The sequence below is a fragment of the Moschus berezovskii genome, chromosome 14 (genome assembly GCF_049115385.1).
Source record: "Moschus berezovskii isolate FMDL1 chromosome 14, NW_MosBer_1.0, whole genome shotgun sequence".
Taxonomy (NCBI): Eukaryota; Metazoa; Chordata; class Mammalia; order Artiodactyla; family Moschidae; genus Moschus; species Moschus berezovskii.
Genome location: NC_142473.1, coordinates 67,556,823 through 67,563,732, shown reverse-complemented (window position 1 = coordinate 67,563,732; position 6,910 = coordinate 67,556,823).

Here is a 6,910-nt window from a genome sequence, read left to right as displayed (position 1 = left end):
AAAAGCCCCTTGATGAAAGTGAAAGAGGAGAGTGAAAAATTTGGCTTAAAGCTCAACATTCAGAAAATGAAGATCATGACACCCGGTCCTATCACTTCATGGGAAATAGATGGGGAAACAGTGTCAGGCATTATTTTTTTGGGCTCCAAAATCACTGCAGATGGTGATTGCAGCCAGGAAGTTAAAAGATGCTTACTCCTTGGAAGGAAAGTTATGACCAACCTAGATAGCATATTAAAAAGCAGAGACATTACTTTGCCAACCAAGGTCCGTCTAGTCAAGTCTATGGTTTTTCCAGTGGTCATGTATGGATGTGAGAGTTGGACTGTGAAGAAAGCTGATTGCCGAAGAATTGATGCTTTTGAACTGTGGTGTTGGAGAAGACTCTTGAGAGTCCCTTGGACTGCAAGGAGATCCAACCAGTCCACTCTAAAGGAGATTGACCCTGGGTGTTCATTGGAAGGACTGATGCTGAGGCTGAAACTCCAATACTTTGGCCACCTCATGTGACGAGTGGACTCACTGGAAAAGACTCTGATGCTGGGAGGGATTGGGGCGGGAGGAGACGGGGACGACAGAGAATGAGATGGCTGGATGGCATCACCAACTCATTGGACATGAGTTTGGGTGAACTCTGGGAGTTGGTGATGGGCAGGGAGGCCTGGTGTGCTGCAATTCATGGGGGTCACAAAGAGTCGGACACAACTGAGCAACTGAACTGAACTGAGGACAGAGGAGCCTGGTGGGCTACAATCCATGGGTTCACAAAGAGTCAGACCCAACTGAGCACACACACATAAAAACATAAATTAAAAACAACAATAGAAAACCAATGTTAAAACTTACTCTAAAATGAGAGGCACTTGGGCAATATATGGGCTTCCCTAGTGGCTCTGCCTGCAATGCAGGAGACCTGGGTTCAGTCCTAGGGTTGGGAAGATCCTCTGGAGAAGGAAATGGCAACCCACACCAGTATTCTTGCCTGGAGAATTCCATGGACAGAGGAGCCTGGTGGGCTACAGTCCATGGGGTTGCAAAGAGTCGGGCACAACTGAGTGACAAACACTTGGGCAATATATTTTGGAGTTTTTCTGCTTTTCTGCTCTTGTCTGCACCTTGGGCCTCCGAGTCTTGTCTGGAAAAGACTATTGCTCTTAGCTTCCTTCCAGGGTCAGGGCAATGCTGTCCTGCAAGAACCCCGGGGTCACCTGTCTGGTCTGCACGCAGTAGGTGTCTCTGTGGATCTTTCGAAGGCCAGTCTATCTCACTTATCCCCGGGCCTGTTCGGCCAGGCTGGAGGAGTCACTCTGTCTTTCTCAGGCTTGTTCCCTGCTTTGTTCTCCTTTGTGTCCCTGACCTTCTGCTCCGGTCAAGGCTTCCTATGCTCCTCTCCCCCTGTTCTCACGAACGATCTGATAAACCTATTCACTCTCAGGTGTGACTAATGATATAGTAAAAACAAAGCAAAAAGCAGAAAAGTTGTGCCTTAGGGCAGGGATCCCCAACCTTTGGGACCTAATAATGCCTGATGATCTGAGATGGATCTGATTAATAATAATCAAATCAGAGTGCACAATAAATGTAATGTGCTTGAATCACCCCAAAACCGTCTCACCACTCCCATGGAAAAGCAGTCTTCCACGAAACTGGTCCCTGGTGCGCAACTGCTACCTTGGAGGGCCTCAGGGGTCTGGTGAAGGGCTCATGCTAAGATGAAAGAAAGTAAAAGGACTCGTTAACAGGGTAGTTATTAAACTTCACTTTCCACCTCTGTCTTAACAACTTGAACTTGGGCTCAAGCAGCAGTGGAGGTGATCTGCAGGAGGTCTGGCTGCAGGTAGCCATTGCCAGCTTGTAAGGATTGTGTGAAATTCAACAGCAGCTGTCAGATACTGATGTGACGGGTTACCTGGGGCCGGCAGCAGGATGGAAGGAGGGACAGCCAAGGCTCTCAGACCCACTGCTCTTAGTCATAACAATGACTGTTAGCAAGTAATAAAAGAGCTTTTCATCAACCATCAACCGTGGAATAATTGGAAACATATTTTTGTGAGGAAAGAAGAGGTAATGGGATTGTGCCGTCATCGTAGGAAATAAGGAGCTGAAAACGATTGCTTCTTTAATAGGAGTTCAGAGACTGGCGCTTCGACCTTGCAGTCTGTGTGGTTTACATGAGAAAGTGGGAACCAGCCCGCTGATCGAATGCTTCGTAAACTCTCCCCCTGACTTATGGTTTCTAAGACAGACACGGTACATACTGGCTGCATTTGGCTTCATGCTTCAAAAGTTTAAATAAATAATCCTTCACTTCAATTCCGCAGCTATCAGGGAAAATGATATTGTTTTTACTCATCCTGCAAGGGGAGGCACTTCTGAAGTGTTCACGCTTTCAAGCAGAAAGAGAGCATTTCTGCCAATGAAGCGTAGAGTGAGGTCCCGAGTCACCAGCCGAACTTTTTATCACAAAGGAAAGATGAATGCTCCCATCTAAGTCTCGGCTGCTTGCTATTTTTCCTATATATGGTCAGTGGTTTCCATAGAACTGAGTGTGAGAAAGGCTTTAGATAATGATGTTTTCTTCTCTTGGCTAACTGAAAGTTTTTGATATTTAGGTGAAAAAGTCAGAATGCTTTGTTGGATGGGTTGTAAAATTCACGAGGGAGCAGCAAATTCACACTGGTGTTGAGCAGCCTCAAGGGGCCATGGCAAGGTTACTGTACTTAGGAAGAAGGGAAATGAATGTTCTTTTAAAATTCCGCAAAGTCCCTTTCATAAAAGTGTATCAATCCCCATTAAAAAACACAACTTGATAACTTTGACTTCCTTTGGCAAAATAACCGTGAGAGTTTGCTATGAATTGGACATCAAAGAACCAATAAATTTAATGAGTAGTTTTCAACACTAAAGGCTCACTAGCCAGTACGTTTCACTATTACTATGTCCATGTTAAGACAAAAATAATCTCTTGTGGAGACGCTTCTCAAGCCTTAATACAGAGAATATGCCCATGACCTGTCTTACGAATAGACTAGCGATGTAAAGGCTTGTGGCCAAGAGCATGCCTCACAGTGCCTAGAATGTTGTCATTAAAGATCCATTGCTTTCTGTTAAAAAGTCTTTTCTAGACCCTCTGCTCTGCAAATGCAAAGGATGCTATGTAAAGTTACACATTATCCGAGTACTTTTCTCTGGGAAAATGGGAAGGCTGTTTGGAAGCCTTGAAAGAAATAGGGGTAAAGTCAGTTTGCAAGATTGGGAAAGAGCACAGCAGCTGAAGGGATAAGCTGCATCCTCTTCAAGTCTTTCAGAGGATGCTCTGAATCTTCCCACTATCTGAGGGGTTGCAAAATCATGTATCTATGGGGCATCTTAACTATTGCACCTTGAAGCATAAAATACCACACCATGGAATAGACCTTCCTTTTAAGAGACATGCAAGAATATGTCACATTACTGGTATCATACGAGGTTGGTTAAATGGGTTAATAGTCTTACAGAAGAAAAGAATTATTTCTTAGGTTGTCCCAGCAAAATTGAATCTAAGTAAGCCATTATATAACAAAGTTTTATCTCATATGACAATGAAGAGTGTTGAAGGTAAGGTTCTTCCTATGTGAATTCTACCACCCCTTTGCAGGGAGACTGGGTGGGCTGTTCCGATCTGTGTGAGTGGAACTTCTCATCTGAAGCTAGCGGGGAGAGAGAGTGGAGTTTAGAATCGTGTGAAAATCCTAAGTTCGAAAGCCAGTAGTGGGATGTGCAAACAGAAGTTGTTGCTGCTGTTGTTCAGTTGTTAAGTCATGTCCGGTCTGCGATCCCATGAACTGCAGCACGCCAGGCCTCCCTGTCCTTCACTATCTCCTGGAGTTTGCTCAGATTCATGTCCATTGAGTTGGTGATACTTTGTAGCCATCTCACTCTCTGCCTGCCCCTTCTCCTCTTGCCTTCAATCTTTCCCAGCATCAGGGTCTTTTCCAATGAGTCGGTTCTTTGCATCAAGTGGCCAGGGTATTGGAGCTTCAGCTAGGGAGTGGTGTATATTGAAGTAGGGGTGTGGAGGCTTCTGCTGTTTGTGCCTTCCTTACAGGAAGAGCTAGCGGGTGTGATGTGTAGTGGGTTAGGCAACTTAAAGGGCCAGAGAAGAAAGGACCGTGGGATGATGAACACCCCAGTGTAATAGTAAGCATTTGATAAACACGGAAACTCACTGAAGTGAAGGATCCACATATTCTCAGTCATATGGACAGTATACACAGAATAATAAGCAATTCAGCATTTTCAAAGCTAATTTTGTTTCTGGCTGTGCTGGGTTTTCGTTGCTGCTCACAGGCTTTCCCTAGTTGCGACGAGCAGGGGCTACTCTAGTTGCGGGTCTCCCCACGGTGGCTTTCTTGTTGGGGAGCACTGGTTTTAGGGCACTTGGCTTCAGTAGCTGCAGCTCCCAGGCTCTAAGGCACACGTTCAGTAGCTGCGGCTCACAGGCTAAGTTGCTCAGCAGCATGTGGGATCTTCCAGGATCAGGGACTGAACCCGTGTCTCCTGCATTGGCAGGAGAATTCTTTATCACTGGGCCACCAGGGAACTTAGCATTAAAGGTGCACAGTTCAGCCTCTAACTATATACTAAGGAAATTCTGAAGCCATATATGTTTAACAATATCACAGAGTAGATAGGCAGCTTCATGATGTGGCGTGTTGGATGGGTGGATGAATGCATGGAAAACCTCTAACTCCCAAAACATTCCTCCCATTTGCCATTCTACCATTAACACATTCCTTCCTTGGCCAACATATCACCACAAACAATCTATTTACATATGTAAATAAACCACGCTGAGTATTAATATGTTAGTTACACTAACAAAGGCCATATCTATAGAGCTGTGCAGTTTTCAAAGTATCATCTTGTAAATATTCCGGATCACTTTTTAACATTTATGGGCAGAGATCAGGGAGGAAATGGGAGTTTTGATGGAGAGATAAGGGAGGATTAATTTGGAAGCAGAGGCCAGAGGTGACAGCTAGAGTGGGGAAACACATCAGAGGTCTCCAGGCATCGAGAGGGCACTTGGGACCAGCAGGGGCTTGGGCTGGCCAGGAGAGGGACCACTGCCAGTTGACTTCAGTACGTCAGCATCTTTACACCCAGTTCTGCAAGGTGCTTGCTGACATTCTCTTTGCTGCTCTGCTGTATGACTTTGATCTACTCTCTTAGTTTAGCAGCCCTATAGCCCTGCTATTTCTGGAGGTAAAAGCTTCATATATTGATTTCCAGTGACAAAAATCTTGGAACATTTTTTGTTGTTTTGGTAGGATATTGTGAGGAGTTACAGAATGATAGCTACAACCTTGGGATTTAGTGACTTAATTCAAGAAATTTTCTTTAGCAATATATGCTTTGAATTTAAAAGATAGCTTGTATGTATTATCTCCTTACTTGAGTACCATTGACACACTTTCTAAATTCTAGATATTGGCAGGCATTTGTCGGGGGGCGCTTTTTGCAATAAAGAGTCAAATAAAAACTCTATTTTTAAAAAACATAATATGAACCTTGATAATGAATAAATCATTTAACTGGAGAAAAGACAAAGAAGAAAACTGTAATAACCGTGAGCAGCAATTTTTGCTTTGGTGGATTTTTTGGTGCTGTGGCTTCAAATGAATTTCAAAGTAAAGATGACTTTGGACAGTTGGCCAAATGGAGTGTGTGAGTTTACGTATTGATTTGGTAGCGATGATCATCTTGTTAGAGCCAGACTTGAAGGGGTTGGGTCACATTCCTTCCATGACATTTTAACGAGCGGTTTAGGGAGTGTGGCTGGTGCGGTGATAGTAAGTGGGGAGAAGTGGCAAAGATTAACTCACTATTCCTTCGCCCGAGTGCAGAATTTGATACCTCACTGTGGCTGGTACTGTCAACACAATGGCAGAAAGTATAAATTAGATGATGCTCTACAATATCTTGTATGCAATAACTTCACTTACTGATTAAAGTGTTTTTTAAGGGTTTCAATTGTTAATAATAGTCCTTTCCCAAATTTTTCTATAAGACTCATGTATGGTTAACAGTATATTTGTATTTTTGTTGAGCTATAATGTACCTACCATGAAATTTATCCTTTTAAAATGTGCAATTCAGTAGATATTTTTTCCAAAGACCTGTGCAACCATTACCCTTATATAATTCCTGAACAATTTCATCACTCCCCAAAAGAATACCCGTTCCCCATTAGCAGTCACTCCCCAAGTGCTTTTACTGTATTTAGTTGACCTACAAATAAAAAAGTAGAAGAGGTTGTTCGGGAATGTATCACCCATGAGAATCAGAGACTTAAGATGGACCCTTCAGATGTGTGAGGATTCCACTCTCTGATGAGCCAGATTGTGGCCTCCCTTGATTTTTTTGATTCTGACCCCCGCCCCACTTTTTTTTAACTGCATGCAAATCTCAGCTGCTGTCAGCAGAGAAGAGCAATCTGGACAGTGAACAACTAGAAGTGTGAGATACTCAGTGGTGTACAAAGTTTTATCTATCATTTTACATCACTCTCTTTCCAAAAAATCTTCCTTGGATTTTGATTTATTTTACTAGTTAATAATAATAAAACTTTAATAACCTACTTACAAAGCCATGGATAGCAGTTTAGAAATAGTGAGTAAAGAATCTACAATAATATCTGGCCCCAAACCCCTAAACAAACCATGACTACTGTTACTAACGATGATTTCTGCCCCCATGTAATGTTTAATTCATAGTTATCAAAGGACTTTGTAAACCATTCATTATCTATTTTCAGGGGAATTCAGTAAAACCCTCTGGCAGGCTACAGTCCACGGGGTCACAAAGAGTCAAACATAACCGAGCTTTTATGCATGTCAATAAAACTCTAAAAACCATTGTGTTACTG